This window comes from Cydia pomonella, chromosome 14 (assembly GCF_033807575.1).
Source record: "Cydia pomonella isolate Wapato2018A chromosome 14, ilCydPomo1, whole genome shotgun sequence".
NCBI classification, from domain to species: Eukaryota; Metazoa; Arthropoda; class Insecta; order Lepidoptera; family Tortricidae; genus Cydia; species Cydia pomonella.
In genome coordinates, this window is record NC_084716.1 from 10,168,747 (window position 1) to 10,195,429 (window position 26,683).

General features: G+C 36.4%; 1 protein-coding gene and 1 long non-coding RNA gene across 2 annotated transcripts in view; both read right to left on the minus strand.

Annotated features, from left to right (window-relative positions):
• The window catches only part of LOC133524884 (brain tumor protein), a 518,368-nt gene that overhangs the window by 430,241 nt on the left and 61,444 nt on the right, over positions 1-26,683 (minus strand). The window lies entirely within an intron of this gene.
• Positions 11,446-12,116, minus strand: LOC133524879 (uncharacterized). The gene is made up of 2 exons (XR_009800469.1): positions 11,936-12,116; positions 11,446-11,832 (listed from the first exon to the last, which is right to left on the minus strand). It is a non-coding gene; the product is annotated as an uncharacterized LOC133524879 (long non-coding RNA).

Here is a 26,683-nt window from a genome sequence, read left to right on the forward strand (position 1 = left end):
CTACCAGTCAGCCAATGGGCTAAACCAGAAAATTAAGTAGGTACAGAGCGTTTTAAAGTAAATGAAATTGTAACCAATACTTATATTAGATGAACACCGCAATAATGAAACAAATGATAATGAGCGCTACAAAACTTGACAATCAGTTATACTATCCTTATTATTGGATGCAAGCATCTGACAGCTGCTCATTGGTGGAGGTCAAAATGACAAGCCAGCAAAAATTTTCAAATAGAAATAAAATTAAAAAAATGAATGCCAATGCAAGACGCCTGGATCCAGTAATAAGGATAAACGAAAACGCTGCAAAATTGCATGAAAAAATTATTAATTTATTAATTTTATTCATTCACAGAGTCGCCATGCAATTTAGCGGCTGGGTTTACTGTTTTCCGGGGCTAGCTCTCCATATATATGGCGAGTACATGAGCGTGTGTAGTGAGAAGCAATCTCATTCCCGGCGTAATGTCCGTTTGAGCACATAGGTGTAGCGGCGAAATAAACAATATGAAGGCAGCGCACAGCACAGGTGTCGAACAGTGGTCACATCTCATTTATAACTTGTATTTCGAAATAAAGGCAAGTGGACTTAAAGGTATAAATAATATTTATATTTATTTATTGAAGAACAATAAAATGCTACCATTTGTTCACTATTTCTTTAAATATAACATAGAAAATATTATCCAGAATAGTGTGCGGTAACAGCCCACAAAGACCGAGGCTTGTTAGGTACGTCATAAAAAAATGAAACCAATTGATCGCGTCGCGCCGCTTCGCCTTCGCGACAAGATTGCTCACGTCTCACGTAAGACACATCTATACATAGGTAATTATTATTTATTTACCCCCTTATTCATAAACGTATTCTAAAGTTGACAGGTGTCCATGGGCGGCGGTAATCGCTTACCATCAGGTGATCCGTCTGCTCGTTTGCCTCCTCTACCATAAAAAAAAACAAGCCGCTATAATAGTATTGCTATGATGGAAAGTGACAAACGATTATTAGCGGCTTGTCAACTTTAGTAGAAGTTTATGGATAAGGGGGTTTATCTTTATTGCACAAAAGAAAACCTTATAGTACAAAAGGCGGACTTTATGCAATGAGGCATTCTCTACCAGTCAACCTTTAGGCAAAGCAGAGAGATTATTGGCGGTGCTACTTTAACAACAACAACCAAATATAATACATACATACATATAGATACACATATTTATATTACTTATGATATATACATAAATAACGACAAAACACATAGATCTTACACATACATTAAGTATCAGAAGTATCAGAGGATTGTTTTATCCGCGCCGCACCGCTCCGCTTCGCGTTCGTGGCTCGTTCGCCTACGTAAGGGGTCGTCCTAATACAACGCGCGTTGTCGATTGTCGCAAATTCGCGCGAATTTTATTCGATCAAACATATTGAACTCGAATAGGTGTCCTAATTAGTCGCGCGATTGTCAATTAGGACACATATTCGAGTTCAAAATTCTCGCGAATTTGCGATAATCGCGTAGTCACGTTGTGTTAGGACGACTCCTAAGACGCGGCGCGACGTGGCTACGTAGCCTGCTAGCCTCCTGACCCAAGGCCCAGCCCAGCCATACAAACGGAATATCTAAAATTAGCTACTGAAATTATAGTATAGGAAATAGAAATAATTTTGTTTTGTTCGATTTTTTTACAAGAAACAAATGCAATTCTATTCCAATTGAATAATTAATTCATCGAACTGAATAAATTCCTACTAATATTTAATTTTTAATATTTTTAAACCTCAATTGTACTACTGTTAGTAAATAGGGTACGTTCTCAGCAAGTAGAGTACTCAGATATATTAGTCTCTTTGCCCGTCGTAAACGCGCCGTTATTGATGCTCCATAACGAGTTCTTTGTTAATATCACTGTTTTTATTTCTTATCAACGTAATATAAAGCATCTAAGCTTCTGTTTCGTTAGGTAAAGGTCCGAGTTATGAGGGCTAGTATTGACCACAAATTCTAAGTAGGTAAGTACGAGGCGTCAAGGTGCCCTAGGTACCGCTGGGGAGACGAAGTGCAAAAAGACCTTAGCGAACTCGGCGCCGTCAACTGAACTTTACGCCTTTGGACAGAGAAGCATGGCGATCTCTGGTGTTGGAGGCCAAGATCCACTTCGGGTCGCTGCGTCACAGCAGTAAGTAAGTTTTACGCGTTTTAATAAAGCCATTTGCCTACAAAAATATTACAAGGAAACTAGAAACTACTCGAATATACTCGTATTTGCAATGGTAGGTTTCAGCCAAAACAATATTAAAACTGGCTGGATACAAAAAAAAAAACACGACATGATTAATTAATAATGAGTTTTGTAAGTAACAAGTTTAAAAGCTCGGTCACAAGTATTTTATTTTAAATCAAAATATGTTTATAACTATACACAAGCACGAAGTATGGGCTGGCCAGACGTGCCCACTGGGCCTAGCGAAAATGACAGCCGTACATCGACAAACGCCGAACAAATAGAAAAAATGTATCAGGAAGACAGATGCTGCGAACACACATGACTATTTCCTTACATTATCTAAGAGGGAGCCTAACGTAATTCTCTTTACGAACGGAATAACCATTCCATTTTGGGAGAAAACGGTTTCCACTAACTATATTCTGTTTTTTTATTCCGTAGACTAAAATGACATTTCATGTGGTACTAAGAAATGTCATGTTTTACATATGAAACGTCATTTTAGTCTACGGAATAAAAAACAGACCTTAAATGTTAACAAAAAAGTCTACAAACATTTTAGACCGCGAGCCAAGAACAGATTTCGACGTATACTTCCCTCTTAAGTTCCGACTGTCATTTTCTGTCAAAGATGCCATCTTGGCTAAGCCTCCAGCACATACGTCGTTCAAACACCTAGGAAAGTGTAAACATCTCGGAAGCACTCAGCGAAATGCAATTCACGAAATGTTTCACAGCACAAGTCCCAGCTAAAAGTTAATTTGCTTGTATTTGTCATTTAAATTAAAGTTTGCGAGCTCGAGTGGAGCTTAATGTTTTACCTTAATGTTTTTAGTTTGAGAATTATGGTTACATGTGGGTTTTTGTTGGTACGTAATTATATTATGGTACAAGTATACATTTAATTTCAAGAATCCAACTCTTATATTATAATTATAAACCCGTAGACCCTCTGTACGACTTAATGAACAATGTTATTTAATGTTAAAAACGAAGACTTCATCAAGATCAAGTAAATAAACAAACTCTAGGTCCATGGGGTCCCAGCGCGCACAAGTTTTTTGCAGAAATAGCGAAGCGTCTGGTTGACGTAACTGATGACCGAAGAGCTACAACGCGGTACAACGATACAACGAGGAAATGCCGCCAGCATCCTTGGTACAATGCTTTAAGCTAGTTATAGTAATTACCTATGTAACTATATATCTATTATGTAAATAAAGAAAAAAAAATAACCAGTTCTAAAGTTGATTTAGAATTAATAGTTTTCGACACATTATTTTTATGATAATGTATTGAAACTCCCGTTTTTAAGCTCTCATTTGTGTTCAGTACCCCTAGTGTAAATTTTATCGACATCATAACGTGACGAACGCGTTTGCGTTAAGTCTCATTTTGTATAGGATTTTGAGTTTCCAAAACGTCTCGCTTGGCGCGCTCTTTCTAAATCCAATACAAAATGAGACTAAACGCAAACGCGTACGTCACGTTTCAAAATCGAATTTATTTACACTAGGGGTACTGATTTTTTAAATTTTTACTTATATTTTTGCATTTCTTTCGAATAATTTTTTTTCTGCTACACGGCACGACCGAGGTTTGAATTCACAATTTTAGACCGCCACACACATGCGAAAGGTTAAAGTTACCTAAGACCTTACCACAAGTTTGACACAGACATATTCGCTAACGTCTGCGTAACTTAACTTACTTTCTGTACATCTCGCTCGCACTAACATACAATATATAATAATGTACGGGCGAGATGCATAGAAAGTAAGTTACGCACACGCTAACGAATGTCAGTGTCAAACTCGTGGTACAGGTACTAATGTTACCGTGTGGCGCAGTAATTGCTCCACAAAAGTTAAATGCGGTGTGGAGACTCGTTATACAAACAGAAACACTCTTAACTGTCCATCGCTGGACCTTATGCCTTTTACAATAAAGTCCACCGACAGACAGTTAACAGTGTGGGCGATAGTACATACCGCTTGTTCACTTTTTTAAATCCTTTGTACTTGCCCAAACTAACAAATACTGAATAGCGCCGAATGGAAATTGGACGTAGATAGTTATCGAGCAAAAACTGATTCCTGGTTCGTTACCCCGATTCTGGCTGTTTATTGCCTACTGAGCGAGAGTTGAACTCTCGGCAAAACCAGTGTAACTGCAACCAGGGGCCCATTTCTCGAACGGTATGGTATTAGACTAATATTATTAGTGTGTTGCCATGGTAACCCATATGATTTCACAGTTCGTGGACTAATGATATTAGTTTAATACCGTTCGAGAAATGGGCCCCAGCAGGAGGCAGCTACTTTTTAAAAGGAAACAGTAACATTAGCTCTATCTGCATCTAGTAGACAGCTGCCCCAATCTGGCGTGATTGTAAGCAGAACTGTGAGAAGTAAGATTGACGTCCACGTTTGATTTGGATGTTAAAGATGAAAACTTTTTATGGGGCTTAAGGTTCCAATAAGGAAAGGGGACGACGTCACGTGACCGTGTCACGTTACGTACTCTTCGAAACAGTGGCTTGGAAAAGTACAGTATTGATCAGGGTTTGGTTGTTCGATGTTGGTTGTCAGATAACGATTTTCGATTGTTCGATGTTGGCGGTAGACCCCATATATCATTCCTACATGGTACCTACAATAATACTAATAATTACACAATTAACGCTAGGTGGTTGGATCAAGGGTCAGATACAGAAGGCGGTGATCTCGGACACGGCGCGGATAGTCCGGCGGTTCCTTTCTCTGCAGCCCGGACCGCGGCAGATTGGGCCCTGCCCCGCTGCTGGCGGCAAACCTAGGTTAGGTTTTTTATGATATGTTTGTATGTATTTTGTATTATTTTTGTATGATTTGTTGTATTTTACTTTTATAGTCATAGTATAAAATGCCTAATCTAAGAGACAAGATAAATAAAGAGATAATAATTAGGTAGTAATTTTTTTAACCTTTATGACCCAATATGATGAACAAATTTGACTCGCTTGGGCTTTATAAGCAATGTGAATGTCCAGTTTGTTTGGTCGTGTCACGATTTTCGAAGTTAATAATCGAATAAAATGCTTAACTAATTCGATTGTTTCGAATTCGGTGAAGTTAGGCGGCCTTGGTGAATTGCCGATGTTGTAGTCAAATTTTCAATCATTGGCCTAAAACAAAGCTAGTACTTAGGTTAAAATACTAATGGTTGGTTAGTACAGTCAGAATCAAAAGTAGCGGATCAAATAATGCTTCATAAATGGCTATCATTGTGTAACAGCTTAACAAAATGTGATTGATGTCTTTAATATAAAACAATACTTTTGAGCGTGAATTTCAGATATTTACCAATAATTGGAAATGTTATCTGGAATGTCAGATACTTTGGCGCGTGGTTTCATCTACTGTTGATGCTGACTGTACCAAGTAGTACATTTATATCCTTATGTTTTAATCTGTTTAATTCTCGATAAGTTTCTGGTAGGTTTAAATATTTACTAGAATACTACGAGTGAGTGAATTTTATTATATCGTCAACGTTATATTTTATGTAGGTATATCCACAGAGCACATCAAATTGGTACATAAGTAGATTAAATTTGCAACAAAAATATATCAGGCACATTGATGGATCAATTTAAATTTTCAAGTTCACAATATCGATTCCCTTGACTAACGAAAATTATTACAATTAGCTATATGGGACCTGGGATGAATCAATAAAATTGTGGACGATCTGGGTCCATAATTAAATAATAGTTATTTGTTTTACAACGGAGCAAAATTGTTGTTTAACCGCTCGTGATAATATTGATACCCGAGCAAGCTAAAGATTGAGCGTTGCGAGGTTTTCAAGGCACGAGGGTTAAATAGACTTTGCCTCCGAGTGAAACACAAAATTACCTAAAACTATGAAATACCAAAAAGTTCAAACGAAATCAAATCCGAATGAACATAATAAAAAATGTATGTATTTTAAAGTCAATTCTACCAGCTAACATAAAGCAACAACTCAAAATTTGCCCCATATGTGGATACAATGCAACTTTTTCATTAGTTTTTGAACAATCAAGAGGGCCTTTACCAGTTGGTGTGGTGAAAAAGTCGTTAATGTATACGGTTCGTTAGAGGAAGGTCATTCATTACACACACGTTCTCACCATTTGACAATCTAGAATTTTATTGGTTGAAATTAGTTTATCAATATCATTTACTGTCTTGGTAACAATTTCATTACTATAAAAAACCCTGCACCTACAGGCCAATCAAATTGTATATTTTCGAACAATTCATTCCCAGCAAGCTGGAATTCATTTTGATACCTTCATTTGGTCCTAAATACAATTACAATCTCACTACTAGCACGATTTGGTGAATCAGACACTGGTGAAAAGGCGTTTTCGGATTTGAATATGATCATACCAAAAATAAAGAAATTTAATTAGTTCAGTCAGCATCAAAAGTAGCGGATGAAACAACGCGCCAAAAGTATCTCATATTCCGGATAACTTTTCCAAAATAGATAAATTTCTAAAATTCGCGTTCAAAAGTATATATTTTATAGTCCCAGTTGTTATATATTAAAGACATGACTTTTTACTAAGCTGTTACAGAATGGTAGATACTTATGAAGCGTTATTTGATCCGCTACTTTTGATGCTGACTGTATATTGTGCAACAACAACGGTAAGTGAAATATTGTACGAGAGAGTTTATATATTCACGACAGCCGCAGGCTCGGGTGAAAGACTCGAGTAACAATATACTTACCCTCGGAGTTACACACATTCTACATCACACATGCGAAAAAAAAAACTAAATTTTAAGCGAAATAATTCTTAAATGCGGTGACATGTCAATCATTCGTCCGCCATATTGCCATTTTGACAGTTTACGCATCATACCTATCCGACGTTCATTCACAATTGAAAATTGTGTGAAATTATTTTACGCGACTATTAAATTAATCAAATTAAATATTTTTAAACATGAACAAAAATTACTAAATTATAAACGTTAATATTTTAAAAGTAAAACTCGTTTATACCTACCTAATTAATTCGTATGAATTAGTAACAAAATTTTATAAATAAATAAATAAATATTATAGGACATTATTACACAAATTAACTAAAGTCCCACAGTAAGTTCAATAAGGCTTGTGTTGAGGGTACTTAGACAACGATATATATAATATATAAATATTGATAAATACTTAAATACATAGAAAACACCCATGACTCGGGAACAAATATCCATGCTCATCAGACGAATAAATGTCCTTACCAGGATTTGAACCCGAGACCATCAGCTTCGTAGGCAGGGTCACTACCCACTAGGCCAAACCGGTCGTCATTTGAATTAGTAATTAGTAAAAAATAGCTATAACTCCCTAGGGAGTTACAACCTTTTTTACACAATCTATAAATCCCGCGGGAACAATATAGGCTTTTGTTCTTCAGTACCCCTGCATGAAATAAGATCTTTTTCGAGCAAATGTGATGAAAATAAATTAAATTCGACCAATTCTAGATCGCTTCTCAAATTGTGAGACCATGTGCGTGTAATGAGTGTCAGATTTTAATCCAATAGACCGCTTAACATAAAATATATTATGTGGGCTTATTCGGCAAATACGGCGCGACACATTACGGAAACAAACACCGAATATTCTAGCAAACCGCAGTGGAAGTAAAATAAATAAAAAGTGGGGCCAAGGAGACTATAGAGTTACTAGATACGGTAAGAAGCGTACCTGGGGGCCTAGCCAAAGTGACAATTGTTCATTGGCAGACAACAAACGAAAAGATGTAATATATCGGGACAAGACGTGACTATTTCCATACATTATTTAAATTTCGATTGGCGTTTTCTATCAATGATTGCCATTTTGGCTAGGCCTCCTGGAGCGACGTTATTGTGACGTTCAATGGGAAATGGTACCTTATGGCGTTTGCGGCTTACGGCGCGTAGTCGTTAACAACAGCGTAAGCGCCGACCGCCATAAGGTACCTTTACCCGTGGAACGTCACCATTTATTTAATCATTATTGCATTCGAGTAAACATTAATATACAAAACACGGGCTTCATGCCATAATGTATTTTCTGCCAGTCAATTTTTAAGTAGAGAGATTGTAACGGAAAGAACAAAAAATAAAACATTTACTTGTGTGTTTAACTTATCAAAAAATCCAAATATCGTTATTTGAAATACTTATAAATAGCTGCCAGGCAGAAATGACTTCGGGTTGTATATTATTTCGGAGACTTGAACTTACACTTGTTTTCAATTTGTTCTTATATTGACATCTTACGGCTGGGATTTTCGCTTGTAATTATACATAGGTGGGTCAAAAACGTTAGGATAAACTAGCGTCTTTTCTGTGGTCATTATTAAAAATGGATACATTTTTCTAAGACTTACATACAGCTTTTAGAAACTAGGTTTCAATGTACCTATAAGAAAGAAGTAAGAAAATTTGACTTAACTGTCAATTGTAGTTCGAATGCCGCTACAGTACCATCACCATGAGTTTTATGCGGCCTTGACCGCTAGCGACTGCGTCAACTCAAACGCATCTCGCTTACACCTATGTCAATCGGGAAATGCATTGTTAGTTTACGCAGTTACTCGTGGTAAGAATACAGGTAAATTTGTTTTGTCCACTAATACTCATAACAACCGGTCTACAGAGAGTTAAACGTACAGCCGGGCTAGCACATGATTGGAGCGAGAGTATCTCGCGGCGAGATAGACTACCCGTCCCTCTTTAATTAACGTGTTTAGAAAAAGACGGGTAGTCTATCTCGCCGCGAGCTACTCTCGCGCCAATCATGTGCAAGGCTTATAGAAACAACCAAAAGTTGTGTGATGTATCTGTCAAAATATGCTATAAACATACTGTGTCATTTAGAGCCACTCTAAAATGCGGTTGGCCGGTCTAAGTATTTTACATATGGCCGGTTCAAAATTCTTTTCGTTGTCTTGTTTGTTGTCCCCAACAATGTGACGGAGTGTAGTTTATTGTATGAGATGAAATTTAGTTTTATCTTTTTCTCATGGTTAATGCTACAGCTAAAAAGACATGCCATAACACTCATCTTTTTATTTTATAAAATACATAAATTCAAGCGTGACAGAGTGGTCCAAAGCAAGATAACGAAAATAATTTCGACCCGGCCCTAGCATAGGTTTTACCTGTCATGTCGAACTCTTATTTTTTTGAAATTTTATGGCGTGCAAACCCTTTAAGCCAAATCTCATAGAACATAAGTTTTTGGCAGAAAAATCATTTTTGGTACAAGCTGTACTTTTGCAAGCAACTGTACTTTTCTTTCTACAGGCAACTAATACTCATCGAGCCAATTCTATAAACCCCAAACACAATTAGGTTGCGTTGTTTTATCACAGAGTTCCTATGTCCACCTCTTGTCTCCATCATCAGATCAGCTCGATGGTACCATAATATTGCATTGCCACTCAACATACAAATTATATATTCATATATATTAATATTAATATATTATGTATGCAAATTTTCAGCTCAATGGGAAACTGGAAAGTGGATTAAATTTAACTTGCAAGATTCGATTACAGACCGACAGACAGCGGGACAGTTGAAACTAAATAAAAGCTTGTAAAAAACTAGAGACAGGTAACATTTATGCGGGCACCATCTACAAAAATCTATGACAGTTGTCTACCCAATTGACGGAAGGAATATGTAGACAGTCTTTCGCCAAACCTAAATTCTAATATTATGCTCCTCGTGTAAGGTATGTTCTCAAGGTTATTTTCTCTATAAAATACCGCATCCAGAGTACTAAATCCGGAACACAGTCGTAGCCTCGTAAAATTTTGAGCAGCGAAGCCTACACCGTTGTAAATAAGGCTTTACAACCTCCCCTAAACCCACCCTAGTTACATGATACAGATGAAAAAGTCAAGGGTAAGAGAAAAAAACGCCCATTTTAAGTAAAATAGCACTAAATATTCTGTGCGCAGCATAAATTAAAATATCGCGTCTGGTTTTGAAGTCAGTGCCATTTTAATTTACACTAACAATTTTGGAATCGGCAGCAAATATGTAAGCGAATGACATCCGTTGTGCTGTGCCCTACCACACAAAGCGAGATGACATTCACAACGTCCACCTCTCTTTTGAACGTAGTTTAAGGACGTACCCGGTTCCATGGTTGAAATTATGGCGGACATGTAGTACTCGTACGAGGTACTTTTGGGTAAAAGTCATAATTGATATCACCATATAAGTTCTGGAGTGTACTGACCTAGTTTAAAGTTTAGTTTTGTAAAATCTTTGTTACATTTTAGAGCACGAGAACAAACAATCAATTTTAAAAGAATTCGTACTTTTATCCTTCTCTTACACAACGATTATATAATTAAGTGTAGTCCGTTTTTTAAGGGGAAAAAGTACGCCAATTTTCTGTACAGCAATACCACTTAGTACGAATGTTATACACGTCCACCGAAGCCCAAAGCGACCGGGAGCCAGACTGAACTCCGCGACATGTGGGGGGGGAGGGGGGGTCAAAGTATAGAGTTCCCGGCGCTCAGAAAAAAAATTCTGGTGGATTCGTTTGGACCTTTAAGTCAAGTTTGGTGTCGTTTTCAGATAATAAGATGATGCCCAGTTCATTCCCCATACCAGTTCTTTTAGGGTTCCATAGCAAAATATGACGCAATACTTAAAATAATAAACTTTTAGTAGTAACACAATGTAAACAAACCCTTATATTTTCATATTTTTGTATGAAACTTCGTTTGTAAAAAATACTATCCGAAAGCCCATCTAATGCAAATTATAAAAAAATTAACAATAAATAAACATTTAACTTTTTTCAGTGTAAAATAAAATAATTATTGTACATACCCTCTATAGCCGCATAGAACGATTTATCTTCGAACTACTGGAACTTTTCATTTGTGCTTTTTAGCTATCACAACTGATATCGTTGGATTCCTAGTAACGCCCAAAACACGAAACTATCGGTCGTAGAGTGTTAAAGTAGTGGAGGGGGGAAAGGAAGGCAATCAAAGATGGCGGAAGAGCAGTTTGGTTTTCACGGCATAAATTGATAAGTACTCCACCGATTTACAGAATTTAAATGTTTTCTTAAAGTTAATAATATGCTCCACGTTTCGTCCATATACATATTAGATGTATTTATTACAGTTGATGAGTTATGTAAAATGAAATATTAAAGTTTACAGACATTTATTTACAATTTCCTCCACAATTACATAGTTCTGTGCATTTGAGCTGGCGTTTGGAGCAATTACATTTGTTTCTGCAAGATTTCAAGCACCTACATCTAATCAACTCCAGGCATGCTTGAGCAGCCATAGGACTTTGGGTCCACAGTGGCACCCAAACTTCTCCTTCTTTCTGCCAACCCCATTCAGATGGGCAAGGAATATTCTGGTTTTTTATTAGGCACTGCCCCCAAACATAAACAGCCTGTAAAACTGCCCTTAAGGTATGTTGTTTGAGAGCAGCTTCAGTAGGAGGCAAATAATCGAGTTGCCTGTCTTTTTTTGTAAATAAATTCTTGCGACACTCATTTACTGTCTCAGAGGGGCATGATCTGAAAAACAAATACTCTTAGATAAAGATCTTAGATAAAGGACAGGTCTCGCTGCACGCAAGTTCTGGATAAAAGTATATTTTAAATAAAATCGTTTTCTTACCTGTCATACATGGTAATAACAAATTTTTGAATTTCAGGGTCCGCTCTGTCATATTCCCCCCTATACAGTGCTTCAAACCCCCGTGTGACATTCGGATATGCTTTCCAAGCTTCAAACGCGGTTTTTTTTCCCTCTTCCGTTAAAGGATGAGGTTGTGTCACATCCGGTGAAAGAATGAAATAAGGGCACAACGTGTGTTCTTTCAGGGCCTGTAACAATACAGAAGACCATTAATTTAGTATTAAATTTGATTGATCTTGTCATAAAATTGATTAGGGTACTAATAAGTCTGTTACCTAAACATGAAGATATAGTGTGACACGCCAGGTATTGGTGATTTCGTCCTGTTCCAATGTGCACCCATAGTTCTTCTAGGCCTTCTAGCTTTGGCACACAAGATATTGCTAGTACGACGACATCTGTGTCGACTGTTCTTAACATTACCTTGGAGTGCCCTTTCAGCACAGCGTCAGCAAGATGAAGCATTATCCGTGTGTCCGCTTCTTCGTGATTGCACGGTGCCATATTCTCAGTCGGAGTGGTTTTACTAAGAGCTTCGGAGCCATCAGTTATGACGAATTCTTTACCCATTGGTAAGTCCATGTTTGAGTAACAATGTGACGACAAAAGATGGTATAACTCTTCTTTGTTTGATCCGTCACGAAGAAAGTTAGCCCATCCTTTTGGAATTCTTGTATAAACTATAGATTCCAAGCCACGTGTGGTACACTTCGAACGAAAGTTGAACGAAAACTGACTGTACGAGTATGTATGTCGGTTGAGTGAGTGAAGTCGAATGAACGCGAATGGCGAAGATCATGACCCCGCCCCGCTGAGCGTCGCCGCGTCGCCCGCGCGCGATCAGAGAGACCGCGCTGCGGCTCTATTACGTATGTGCAACAATTAATTTATTTTACAATGAAAATAGTTAAATGTATATTTATTGTTAATGTTTTTATAATCTGCATTAAATAGGCTTTCGGATAGTATTTTTTATAAACCAAGTTTCATACAAAAATATCAAAATATAAGGGTTTGTTTACATTGTGTTACTTCTAAAAGTTTATTATTTTAAGTATTTCGTCATATTTTGCTATGGCACCCTAAAAGAACTGGTATGGGGAATGAACTGGGCATCATCTAGTTATCTGAAAACGACACCAAACTTGACTTAAAGGTCCAAACGAATCCACCATAATTTTTTTTCTGAGCGCCGGCAACTTTGTACTTTGACCCCCCCTCCGCCCCACATGTCGCGGAGTTCAGTCTGGCTCCCGGTCGCTTTGGACTTCGGTGGACGTGTATAACATTCGTACCAAGTGGCATTGCTGTACTCCGGAAAATATATCTCTCCTTATACGAATTCCTCTTAAAAAACGGACTAGTGGCCTTACTGTCTTAGATATGTAGGTACTCTGTGTACGGTATCGCAAATTTGTAAAGTCAATTTAGGGCTGACGCAACGACAAGCAATCAAACCGTAGATTTATGAGTGGAAGGATGATTCGTGGTCTTAACGAGGCAAATATCAATATTGACGAGTGAAGGGAAATGTAATTAGGGTAATTGCGGATGTATGTTTGGTTTTGTGAGTAAGAAGTAACACGGTGCAAATAAAAAGGTTTGCTACGGAAATGTAGCATAGTTAACTTAAAAACATCTTTGGTCAATTTGAATAAGGGGGGATAGTTTTATAGTTAGACCATGAATAATTCTGCAGTATCCCGGATGAGACTTTTATTTACCCGTACATAAGAGGTTTAGTCAAAGATAATGATTTTCAAACAAAGTACAGTGTATTAGGTAACTACGTGGTTGTACAGTGAGCTGCGAAATTGCATGGAGCAATCATGAATAAATTTATTGATAAAGTCGTCTTGCACTTTTTCGGCTAATGGTACGTTGTAATAGATCTTTTGGACAACAATTTAGACAAACAAATGATTGTGCAAACGGAGCAGCGATTTCTTTATCATCGATCTTTACATGGGCAATACTGCAAGTTTCCATATTGTTTCCATAACTTAGAGATCACGCAGTAAAAGAAATCGTTTGTTTGAAAATATAATTATTCGTCCTGTTTTTGAGGTACAATTTATTTACATAGTTGTGATTTGTATTTTTTTGGAAAATTTTATATCGGGCGGTTTTACCAGTTTTAAAACGAGAAATTTTTCGTGAAAGAATTGTATGTGGTCTTTTAATGTGGCCTCAGTGGTCAACAAAGTTATACCAGGCTTCGAGCATTCTCGTCGCGTGTGACTATTTTAATAGGTTTTATAAATTTACTCTCTTTTCATATTAATTTTAGGGATACTTATGGAGAAGGGCGTCTTTTAATAGCGACGCCCTAAACTAAAATTTCATTGTGTGCTCAATGAAAAAACGTCACAAAAATCGCATATCAGCAGATTCAATGTGTCTCTATCAACGTTGGGTATCTAAATGGGTCAAGTAAAACAATTCTAAATGTACACATATACGTAAAAAGCTGAACTCTAAATTGATACCCCATAACCCCCATAGAAAACTGTCAGAAAACGTAACTTTAATGTATGTAATGTAATGTAAGGTCCTGGTAGGCTTCCCTAGCTCAATTGGTTAAGAGCAACGCACGGATTGCGGAGGTTGCGGGTTCAAGTCCTGTCGGAAGCGTAACTTTTTCCATTTGTTCCTTTAATATAAAAATTTTCAGATTTTAACTTTCATGACTAACATAATAACACTATACTTATTTATTAACACACATAATACATCAAATACTAGGTCTAGATACGATATGGATCGGATATGTTAGTGTTCAAAGTGACGTTCCTTTAAACAAAAAATGTAACTTTTGACACTTACATATCCGATACATATCATATCTAGATCAAATATTTGACATACCATCTTTAAGTTCAGATCGGACCGAATAACACAGTAAATATTTTACGGTTTTACTCGCATATATTTATTCACTTTTCAATTCAGTTTAATACAAGAAACTTGGTATCCATGTTGCAACAATGTGGGATGCAATCGCAGCTTTAACTTTTGTTCCTTACTACGGCAATACTCGTGTAACGCTAGACTTTTCCAGCGTCTCAATCAAAACACATCCATTTAACCTCGAAAATAAAGTGATCAGTGGTCCAAAGAGTAGTAAAACTGAGATTTTACACAGTTAAAAAGTTGAAGAGCTCCATAAAGCTAAGTATCCGAGTTGCAACATAGTGGCATGCAATCACGGCGGAAGTCATTTTACGGGAAACAGAATTGCATCGTAAACTCTGTCTGTGGAAACCAGGATTTAAATATACCTATGAACTAAAATAGACGATGAAGATCTTTTGATAAAATGAGGATTTATGAAAAAACACACGCTTTGCAAAAAAGTAGTTGTTTTCACATTGGATGCGAATTTGCAAACCGCTTCGGTGTACAAGTGAAACATCGCTATACGTACGAGTATACGCACATGGCGCTGTCACGCTCATACAGCGGAGCGACTTACGAATTTGTATCACTGTGAAATGATTTTAATCTAATCAACACAGCGAATCCTTGTCTATACGTAACGGGTCGGGCAACATGTTTGTGAATCCACTAGAGCTGTAAGCGTCCAAAGGCTGCGGCGACCATTTTTTTGCTGTGGTTTAAAAAAAGCGTTTATATACTCGTCGACTGTAATGTTCGTATAGCAAACTATAATTGCATACTTTTCATGTATGGGCTTCCAACTCAACTATAAGATTCTTTTCGATACGCTGTAGTCAACTATATTTTTTTTACTAATTACATGCCGCCGCACTTCCATAGAAAATACTAAACGGGCGCGGGGCGCGGGGTCGCGCGGAGTCGCTGAGTTTATGCCCTTTTGTACTACATTTTTGTCTATTGATATACTTATCAATTTTCATTAGGTAGTTATTTAGGTTTTATAGTAAAAAAATATTATTTTAGATTACTGGTAAAAAAATATTGTATACAATCGTGATATAATCAAGCTTTTCAATCTTGGCTTTACTAAGGCAACTCAGTAGCTTCGGTGCCTAATCACGATACTCGAATGAAAAGCTCTTTATTATAACATGATTGTAAATAATACTAATTTAAATTCCACTATTTTCTTATGTTACATAACATTGTGCAAAGTGAAAATATAATCTATCCAGCGAGATTAAAACTCACATGAAATATTAACTATCTTGATATATAGTGGAGTAAGGTTTAAAGGACACAAAATTTTAAAAACAAATACGTATGTAACCATAACGGTCACTCGTGAACGGGTGCTGTTTGTGGAGACCGGTCTGTTTAAGCTTACACGGGGTACAGGTTATGTTAAAGTATGTAACTTTACTTTTGAGTGGCATTAACGTGAGACACTTCATTCGGTTCTTGTCTGTTTTAATTACTTTATTTTTTGTCTTTTAATTATTTATACAAGAATTCAAGCCTTGGCGACCCTCTACATCTCTAAGGATAATTGAATATTTTTTTTATAATTTATCTCTGACACTTAGAGACTTATACATCTCTAAAGAATTTTAGTATTTTATTTTATTTATCATAGTATTTTTTGTGTAATTTGACATTTAGAGACAGTATACATCTCTAATAAAGTATTTATTATTTCATCGATTCCATATTTGTAATTGTTTTTTTTTTTTAATTTTTATTGTTTGTAAAAATGGACATGTAAAAGTGCCCCTGTGGCCTATTTGCTGAATAAATGTTTGATATTTGATATTTGATAAATATACAAAGAAAAGACGATTAAAAACACATTAATAAAGCATTTTTTTACCACGCGTTTTTTGTGATAGTTTGCCACTATCGACCTACATTTTTGCGCGTGAAAAACATTTGTTCCGTGTTTCAGGTTTTAGTTTGTCAAACGTGGCATGGACTAGGCAAAAAGTATTTTGCTAAAGTAAATAAAAATCGGAATATCGAACATCAAAAACAACTGTTCGTTTCAACCGAATGTTTGACATTTTTTGATATTTTTAGTTTTTAGAACTTGTTGGTGTTGTTTGTGTATTTGATTTTGTTTTTCACAGATTATCAGGCCAATTTGAACGTACACTGACAAATGATTTGTTCGTACATGTATTGGCGCAAGCGAGACGCACGATAGCTAAATGACATAATTCTGATATCAGTATACGTTTAAATTGGCCTGAAAGTAACTTTTCCGGTATGTCGCGAAAATTATTCGTAAAGGCCAAACTATAATGTATCGTGATTAGGTTTCACTTCTGTAAGTTATACCTGCCATCTTTATTTCAACAGGTTATATGAGAATTTATTTTAACATTTCTCATGTCCGTGTGACAATCAACGAAGTAACCTAATTACCATAAAACATTTTGTCTCGACGGTAAGCTAGTACTAGTGTGATTTTACCTCACACCACCAAAGTGACCCGTTTTCGTTGCTCTTGAGTGTAGACTCAAGAGCAAAGAAAACGGGTCACTTTGTATAACATTTTGATACAAAAAAGCCCGTTTTTAGTGGTCTCGTGTAAACGTTTAATCAGCGAATATTGAAGTATAGCATAGTTAAACAAAAGTCCACAACCTTTCAATCCGACCTATTCGTCCTTTAGTACCTGTCAGCATCAACAAAGACAACTCAATCATTATTGCGATACACACGTTTCAAACCTTATTACGTCTTCTTAGAGTTTAAATTAAACCGATACCTAAGTACACTTGGCAATGTAAATAAAATTCAAGCAGAAAGGGTTACTATTGACATATTACCTTGTTTTATGTACTTGCTCGGGATTTCGAGAAGGTTATGCTCGCGTGAACACTTGAATGTATAATTTGAGATTGTAGAAAGTTATTTTAGAGATCTTAATTTGAATATTTAGGGCCTGTTTCACAAAGTCTGTATAAGTTTTGGATAGCTAATTAACAAATAAATTAACTGCCAGTGCCAGATAAAACTTTCTGCTTATTTGATGATTGTGAAACGCCAATGAAGACTTTATTCGTCAGATAAGTGGCAGGTAGCTTATTCAGGACATGGTGAAACAGGTCCAGGCAGGAGGTAAGTTGAGGAGACTAAAAATATCAATCCTATTTTGCTCTAAATTAGATACCTATTTCATAGGGTGTCCATATCGGAGTTGGAGGGTTTCCGATAAAAGACCTTTATTATCAAGGAAATAACATGTCACGTCACTTACATGAACCAAATCCGTACTAGAGTCAGACCAAGACAAGTCTGCAACGATTTTGATAGCACACACAGTGGCAGTGTTATTTTAAACGTTAAACTTCTGTGAAATTATGACGTATAAATAACACTTGCACAGCGTGTGCTATCAACGCCTTGGTCTGATTCTTAATGGGATTTGGTTCGTGTCTCTATCAATATTATAAACGCGCAAGTACTCTGTCTCACGCTGAAACCGCTGAAGCGATTCAGATCGGGAAACGATATCTCGGGTATGATATCATTTTAGCAGACTAAGTCACGCGCAGAAGCTAATAGTTAACAAAAAAAATCACTTAACAGTAACTAGACTAAAGCTAAATTAATTTTTAACAAGCAGAAACGTCTGCAAACGATGCTATTAAGCTTAGAATAAATTTAAAGTGGAAAAATTACTGTCGCGGGTGAGACTTGAACTCACGGCCTCTGGATCGATATTCCAGCGCTCTGTCAACTGAGTCACCAAGACCTCATCCATACTGTCCATAGCCAGCAAATTTTCCCACCATATGGGTGTAGGAGACCCTAGCGACATCTATCGTAAGAACGTTACACTTCTTAAACGGCTACCGGAGTTCCAAGCCACACTGGAAATTCACCAGTTACGATGTGCTACCCATACTAAATTAATTGGATATGGTCTTGGTGGCTTAGTTGGCAGAGTGCTGGAGTATCGATCCAGACGCGGTGAGTTCAAGTCTCACTCGAGGCAGTAATTTTTACATTTTTAAAATTGGACTAAAGCTGTCATTAAACTTGACATTCACTGCAGTCAACTCATATAAAGAGTGAGTTTGTTATGTCTGCCCATACTCTCTCATTTTAATGAATAAAATATAATGCACTCAACTAAACGTTTTCCTAATTTAATTTAAAATAGAAACCTTTTACTTAAGTGACTGCGTAACGAACTATCCGCTGATAGAGTGTATTCGGAAAGAGAAGAGTCGTGGAATGTATTGAGCCCCATACATTCCACGACTCTTCTCTTTCCGCACAGACTCTAGTTCAAGTTAAAAACATCGAATACCTCTGGCCATACATGTGTACACAAGTTGATTGTACGAGTAAGAACTTCGCTTCACTTTGTCGCTCGTTTGAAAAATAGATCATAAAAACATTATAACAATTTTCGTTTGCAAAAAAAATTAAAAGGATTTTATTTGGATTATTACGACTCGTAAAATCGTTAGCAAACTGCACGTAACTCCATATCCGATAAATGCCCCAGGCAAGGCAGCCAAATTTAACAAGTACCGCCAAATTAATAAAATACGGCCTGTACAAATTAGCAAAAACCGAAGTCACAGTTTAAATATTAATTCTTGCATCGCATCCTGATTTTAAACGAATTATTTACCGAAAATGGCATCGATAAACAGATTCCATTTAAAAAGAGAACTTAATTGACCGCGATGACCAGTGACATTAACGAGTCGCGTTATTTGAATTTTAACTTTATCATTAGTGGGATAAGCCACAGAACCGTCTGCAAGAAGTTTCTAGGCTATACTTTCACTAAGTAATGCCAATGTCAGCGCACGGCTATTTTCTCTGAAGTTACGCAATCCGTTACACAGTATTAGCGATTAGCAGTTGCGCAACAGCACGTGTATTTGCCTTGTAGTTCTCATTGCTTACTCGTTACTAGCGAAATAAGGAGTGTGGAATTAAGAGGAGTGACATCTCTTATTGTAGAACTGTTGCAAAAGTGTTCAGCTGTCAGCTATAAATAATAGTTCCAAATCTCTCCAGAGTAGCGCTAGAGAAGCTAAGAACCTAGGCGCTATTGACAGAGTGAAGTGCGCTGTCTATGATTTGATTTTTTTTGTTCAAGTACTATAGGTATTGTAGCGCCACCTATTTAAGGTTTTTTGATGACACTTTTTGGTACATGGACATTCGTTTCCTTATCTCCACCTTCCGCATGGCGAATGGAACACTGTGACCTCGAGATCCGTAATGCTATGAATTTTTGGACAGTGCGCTTATATTCGTTTTTCTAAACTTTAGCTCGCCTGTGTTTTTTAAGCGCTTGGAATTACAACTAACACGCGTTCGATTTGCAACGGATTTTTTGCGAAAGAACGTTTTTTAACGGTTTTTGCCCACCGCGTTTGTTTCTTTTAATTTTTCGTGCTGTTGACCTACGGGCAATTATAGATTGATTCGGTTTTAAGATTTTATAGTGTTTTGGATTGTTTAATTGCTAGAAATTGTTTATAAGTAAATTATAGGTAGCAAGATGAGTGTTGTAATTAGTAAATGTGATGTCTGTTTTGATTGATTGATGTAAAAAAATAATTACACGTGCCTCTCAGTAAGTATAAAAACTGACGGACATGATTTAAGTAGTAAATAATAGTCTGGTATTCCACGTCAAAAAAAAAAGCTTTCGATACGCTATCCCACTCGTCTATATGGGAATCACTGAAAGCTCAACATGTAGAGACTCCATATATTAATGTGCTAAAACAGCTGTACAAAAATAGTATAAGCAGAGTGCACCTAGAGAAGATCGGCCCGCCCATACAAATTGAAAGAGGCGTACGACAGGGCGATCCTATATCGCCAAAGCTATTTATTGCAGTGCTGGAATCAATTATGAGAAAATTAAACTGGAGACACATGGGAATACGAATAAATGGCAAGTACCTTCACCACCTCAGATTTGCTGATGACATCCTGCTCGTTTCCGAACGTTTTTCCGAAATAGAATACATGTTACGTACTTTACAGAGAGCTAGTAGAGACGCAGGACTTGAAATAAATTTTAATAAGACAAAAGTCATGACAAACAGCAGTAAAATTCCACTTATTATCGAAGGTATCGAAATAGAATACGTTAATGAATTCATATACCTAGGCAAACAAATCTCTTTCGACAGAAGCAACAATGAGCTTGAAGTAGAGAGAAGGATAAAGATTGTCTGGAACAAATTTTGGAGTCATAAAGAAGTACTCAAGAGCAAAAATCTACCGATTCATTTTAAAAGGAAGATTATGGACTCATGTCTGCTTCCATCACTCACATATGGCGCACAAACTTGGAAATTCTCGAATAATGTAAAGAACAAAATAAAAACGTGTCAGAGAAGCATGGAACGCAGTGTTACAAATATAAAGAAGATACAAAAAATTAGACATACACTTATTAGGAAAAAAACAAATGTGATAGATGCACTAGATTATGCAAAAAAGTTGAAATGGAAGTGGGCAGGCCACGTCGCAAGAATGGCAGACAAAAGATGGACTAACCAGATAACTACGTGGCCCGGACCAAGAGGCAAACGCAAAGATGGAAGACCGTACATGCGATGGTCCGATGACATTGCAAAAATTGCTGGCCCAAAGTGGACTCTAACAGCACAAGACCGATCAAACTGGCTCTCTCTGGAGGAGGCCTTTACCCGAGAAGGGGTTCTTGCTTCATAGCGTAGGAATATTCTTAGAGTTATTTAAAAAAAAAATCAATTTAATTTTTTTTTGTAAATATAAGGAAATTGTTGACTACTTATCATAATTACGAGATATTCCCTTCCAATTTTTCCGAATCATGTTGACACTGTAACTAGTTAACTACTTGCAAGAAATAAAAGGCTTTTTTATTTTATTTTATTTTATTTTATTTTATTCCACGTCAACCGTCACCAAAACAAGATTAGGTATATATTATGTCATGCGAAATATTTTTTTCATTTGAGTGAGAGTCCATTTGTAAAATATTATTGAGTAAGTAGGTATACTCGTATAAGTATTCAATAATACTTCGATCGTAATTGGGTCTATTAAAGAGAATTGATTCTAAGATTCTAGAGCCTAAGATAAAAACGTGCCCCTTAGTTTGCCATCCAAAACAGGTGGCGCTGTACTGCGCCATATGTTTTGCAACCACTGAATTGTCAAACGTCAACTTCAGACAGGGTTACCGCAAAATGTATGGAGCTGTACAGCGCCATCTCGTTTACCTGTCAAATTTCTAAGCACGAAATTGTCTTAGATTTTAAGCATCTTACTCAATCAATGTTTTGGATCTATTTAAACCGTTATCGTCATACGCAAAGTAACATATATTTTTTATTTAGACCAACATTTTAGACCCGAATTTTTTTTATACCTATCCTAAAGTAATTCATTCAAGCAAAGCAAATTGAACAAAAGCAAACAAAAAAAAGCGAAGGTACTCAAGGTATACGTAGCTGACGTTTTATGTCCTATTTAATTAATTTAACGTAGTTTTATAAACAATAATTCTTATATAACGATACTTGACTCGGCACTTGGACGATTTTCCCCCTCTAAAACTTTTGCTTTTTCATTTACAACGGTCACTGAAATCTTTGATCACTCGCGGTTCAAGGATCAAGGGCCTCATTTTCTCGCCAAGTGTCATTTGCTTTTCGCTAACTGACATTTGAACAAATCTCGACTTTATATTCATGTCATTAAGGCCAACTCGTTCTAATGGACGGCTGGAGGAAAGTTATGATGCCTAATGATTTTCGAACGAGTAAGTTGTTCAGATGTGATGCGTCAATTATCTTTCGTTTACACTTTACATTATTTTCCTGGCTAAATTATATCTAAAAATCCTCTTTATTATTCATGCTAATAGAGGACTAGTTTGACGAATTTTACGCGGGCGTAATCGCGTGCAGAAGCTAGTCTGTAACAAAATTGTTACGAGTAGCGACGGAAAAATGTGATTAGGTGTACATTTCAAATAACGTTATCGGATGACCCTAAAAAAATATGTAATATGTCGTGAAACAATTATTTAAATGTGAATTTCTCTAACCACAATTGTGATACCTACTTGATAAACGTAACTAAAGGTGACATTCAGATATAAACTGCAGCTGCATCGCTGTTGTAACGTCGTTGTTGACGCCGATGTATCTGCCGCGTTACTGCCGCAATCGTTTTTGCGATTTCAAAGAATCTTGAAATTTTAATATTCGTAATGCGTTTTAATTTACACTAGCTACTTAAGACATGATAGGCTTCCATATTTGACCCATGTGTTTTTTTTTTAATTTATAGCTAGGAGTATGCAAAGCATACAACTATGTTACCGTCCCTGCCTATTACTTATAATGACACCTTTGTTACTTATAAAAATTAAAATAGATAAAATGTTTTTTACCTTGGTTCCAAGGTATCGTTAGTTTGGCATTAAAATGTGCTTTATTTCTTCTGGGGACAAAAAAACCTGCAGTAAAAAGTAGAATGACCCTCATGACGTTCATTTCGTCACTCATTTTATCAAGGAAACTGACAGATACAGCGGGGGCAACAACCACGCTGCAACAGTAAAGGAGCTGTTGAAATTCACACGTCACCTTTAGTCGTAGGTAATCATCAGTGATCGAGGATTTCTATGCCACTTGGGGTGAATGACCTCAATCATTATAATCATAGTTTTTTATTTGCTAAATAAAAAATGTAGTCGACAATGAACTATAAAATTACCCCGGCGGTTTGCTTTAAGTATAAAAGGTTGTTTATATTCAAAAAAGTAAAAAATAATAATTATCGTATCGTATTCGTAAAGCAAAGTAACCAATCCAAAACCCCATTTCAGCCAAACGTACCTGTAAACAAACAGAGATAACAGTTAATATCCATTAAAATCGTAAAAACAAGGGAATTAGTCGAACAAGGCAATTCGTTATTGTTAAGCAAACGGTGACAACGTATGGCACATTCGTTGCAATTTATTTTGAACCTTAATTCCTGGTGGTAAAGTCGGTTATATAAGGATTAGTTTAATGACGTCACAGTCCAGTGACCGATGCCTAATGGTTATATGCACAGTTGTTGCATGTTGCATGGGCACCATCGTCAAATCAGTTAATATATTTTTGTACTACATTTTTGTCTACTGAGATACTTACCAACTTTCTTAACAACTTTTTTTAATTATGTAGGTGTTATAGTAAAAAAAAAAGTATTTTTTTGATGACTCGTAGAAAAAATATTGTATATGATAGTAGTATAACCAAGCTTTTCAATCTCGTACCTTTCTTAAGCAACTCAGCAAGCTTCGTTGTCTAAACACAGTATTCTACTGAAAAGCTCTTTATTATATCACGATTGTATAAAATACTATTATTTCGACGAGATAAAGACTACCGGTAGTCAGTGACGTGTATTGTTGTCAATACGTATTTATTCTAGTATTTTTTCCAAGCTTTTATTTAATTATTTTGTTGGTTCACAGGGTTCGCCACACACGACACCGAGGGGTGATACAGGGCTATAACCGCGAAAATCGAAGTTCGTTAATTTCTGTCGCTCTAATTACGTCTTAGTAAGAGTAAAAGAGAATGATCCCCGCAATATGCGATTTTCGGTTTTCGCGGTAGGCCCCCCTATTTTACGACGTGTGGAAAATGGTTCGCCGTACGTCAGATCCAGACAGGTGTTGGTCAGAGCGAAATATGGATATGTGGACTGCACGAAGTACAATAATAAATAAACATAACATTTTATCGATTTGATCTCCATCTTTCGAATATAAATACGAAAATATTAGCTTTTTACATTTTTTCAATTGGCTGTTTGTCGATCATTAGAATCGTGCGTAAAGAAAAATAACGCGTCAGCCTTATTCCGTATTTTTCATATAATTGGAATCGTTTTGCATGTTTTTAGTTTAAATATATTGACAGAAATGTCATTTTCAAGTATTGAAAATGAAGAACGCATAAAATTAAAGTAATACTAATAGAGGCAAGAGCCGAGCCTTTTACCATCAAATCGGGTGAAAAATAATTGGCGGCATATGAAACTTTTATTCAATGGAAAATCAGCAAAAACGTCCAGTCTTTCTTGGAAAACGTGTTGGTAGCTTGAACTGGCGAATAAGTGCCTACAAGCCCAGCATTCTTTGGTGCAATTATTCGATGTTAAAACCGTAAGCCACCATTTTGGAAATTGTACGTTTACTGATTTTACAAAAAAAAACTAATTTATAAGTTTTGTTTTTTCCTCGCAAGTGTGTTGAAAAACGTCGTATGAAACGCGTGAGCTATGGTCATTACATACATCGGCTTTCTTATTGCGCACTCGCTTACAGCACACTTGTATCATAATGTACTATTCCTACATCCCGTGATCGCATGCGTTCAATGCTGTGTCTATCGCATAGAACAACTGCGCGCTTTAATAGTAGATAGTAAAAGGCTTAAACGCAATCCGATGCTTTTTCTTGCAGTTTCAGAATCGCAAAAAGTGTAACGTACGGTATGTTCGATAAGCGCACGCACTTGCAAGACTGAAACCGCAAGAAATCAGACTAAAACCGCAAGAAATTAATCGCAGTGCGTTCTAACTAAACCTTAGTCGACATGTTTCTAAAAGTTTCACCTTCAAGTAAGGTTTAAATACCTCATACTAATTTAGACGTGTATTACACAGAACGTAATGAAAATGTATTATCCAAATTAAATTATATAACGCGGTTTTTGAACCTGAAAATGTAAAATATAACCTCTAAGTTTAGTCAGATTACAGTGAAGAGCAATGAAAATAGGTTGCAAAAATTTACATATAAAATAATAATATTATGTTTTCTTTGTTCTCAAGGGCTTGTGCACAAATCACGCGAGGTATTTTCGGCTACTTTTTTTCGTAGAATAATCATTTAGTAACTCTCACAACTACCCGATAAACTATTGGTCGAAACACAATAGGTCGAATAATCATTTGGCATTAATACCTATTGATTAACAAAACTTCCCTCTTATTTATGGCTAGACTAGGGCATGACTAACCTACACAACAACTTTTAGTTTAAAGTCTGATAAACATGGTTTTGATACATTTAATTATATACTTATTTTCATTAACACAAATGACAATAAAATTGTATGCCTTGAAAGGAGCACTTCTTGTATATATATATTTATACATTTCGGGGATCTCGGAGCGGCTCTAACGATTTCGATGAAATTTGCTATATGGGGGTTTTCGGGGGGCGAAAAATCGATCTAGCTAGGTCGTATCTCTGGGAAAACCCGCATTTTTGAGTTTAATACATATTCTGAGCAAGGCTCGGTCGTCCAGATATTAAAAACCTATATTGCATAGGTACGATGGCCCACACTGTTAACTGTCCATCGGTGGAGCTTATTACAAAAGGCATAAGGTTCACCGGTGGGCAGTTAAGAGTGTTGCTGTTTGTACAATACCTATGCTTTTGTTCATATTTAAGTTAAAAATTGATTCAAACCTAAACTATGCTTAACGCATATACTTAAGAAAGGATAATATTTTTTTACTTTCTTTCTGAAATCAGTTTCTTTGTAATGGGTTTGTCTTTTATCTAGTGGTTTTAAGCTTACTCTGATATAGCTACCGTTTTTTCACCTGATTTAAGCCTAGTTACAAACCTCTGATAAAGTTTGTCTCTTTCTAACAAACAGAAATGTCAAGACAACGGATAGGGACCCATGATAATCAACGGTTTGTTAGATTTTACAAGCGTTTATGAATAATGCCATTAGTATCTAAGTACTGTGGGATTAATAT